This window comes from Octodon degus, unplaced genomic scaffold (genome assembly GCF_000260255.1).
Source record: "Octodon degus isolate 3935 unplaced genomic scaffold, OctDeg1.0 scaffold00007, whole genome shotgun sequence".
In the NCBI taxonomy this organism is placed as follows: Eukaryota; Metazoa; Chordata; class Mammalia; order Rodentia; family Octodontidae; genus Octodon; species Octodon degus.
In genome coordinates this window covers 14,277,657-14,278,217 of record NW_004524583.1, presented here as the reverse complement: position 1 = coordinate 14,278,217, position 561 = coordinate 14,277,657, and the positions used below count along the sequence as shown (strand labels likewise).

Here is a 561-nt window from a genome sequence, read left to right as displayed (position 1 = left end):
AGCACCTGCCTGGCAAGTGCAAGAACCTGAGTTCAATCCCCAGTATTGTATTCCATGTGGCACATGCCTGTAATCCCAGTACTAGGGAGGCTGAGCTGCGTAGGATCACTAGTTTGAACTGCGTTGGGAGACTCTGTAACAACTGTATATATGTATTTATTTATTTTAAATGTAGGATAGACAACAGACAAATCTGGTTACCAGGAGGCAAAGACAGGCTGTAGTGCAAAAACAAGGAGTGGCACCAAGAAGGAAATTCTTTAGTAGTGAGTCAACAGTTCTACCTTTATTGCCATGGGATTACATGAATATATGTCAGTAAATTACATAGAACTAGCAATACAACGTGAATGTGGAGTTTCAAAAATAGTGCAAACCAATTAAGATCTATGGTATAGGGCCAGGTAGATAGCTCAGTAGCATAAGTGCTTGCCTGGCAAGTGCAAGGTCCTGAGTTCGATCCCTGGTACAAAAACAAAAACAAAACAAATCAAAAAAACCACGCTATAAAGATGTATGGTGTAGCCAACAGTAATGTGCCATGATCAGTTTCTTATTTTT

At 40.1% G+C, this 561-nt stretch overlaps 1 protein-coding gene across 1 annotated transcript in view; it reads right to left on the bottom strand.

Annotated features, from left to right (window-relative positions):
• Nucleotides 1-561, bottom strand: part of Zfyve26 (zinc finger FYVE-type containing 26) — a 72,648-nt gene that overhangs the window by 70,399 nt on the left and 1,688 nt on the right. The window lies entirely within an intron of this gene.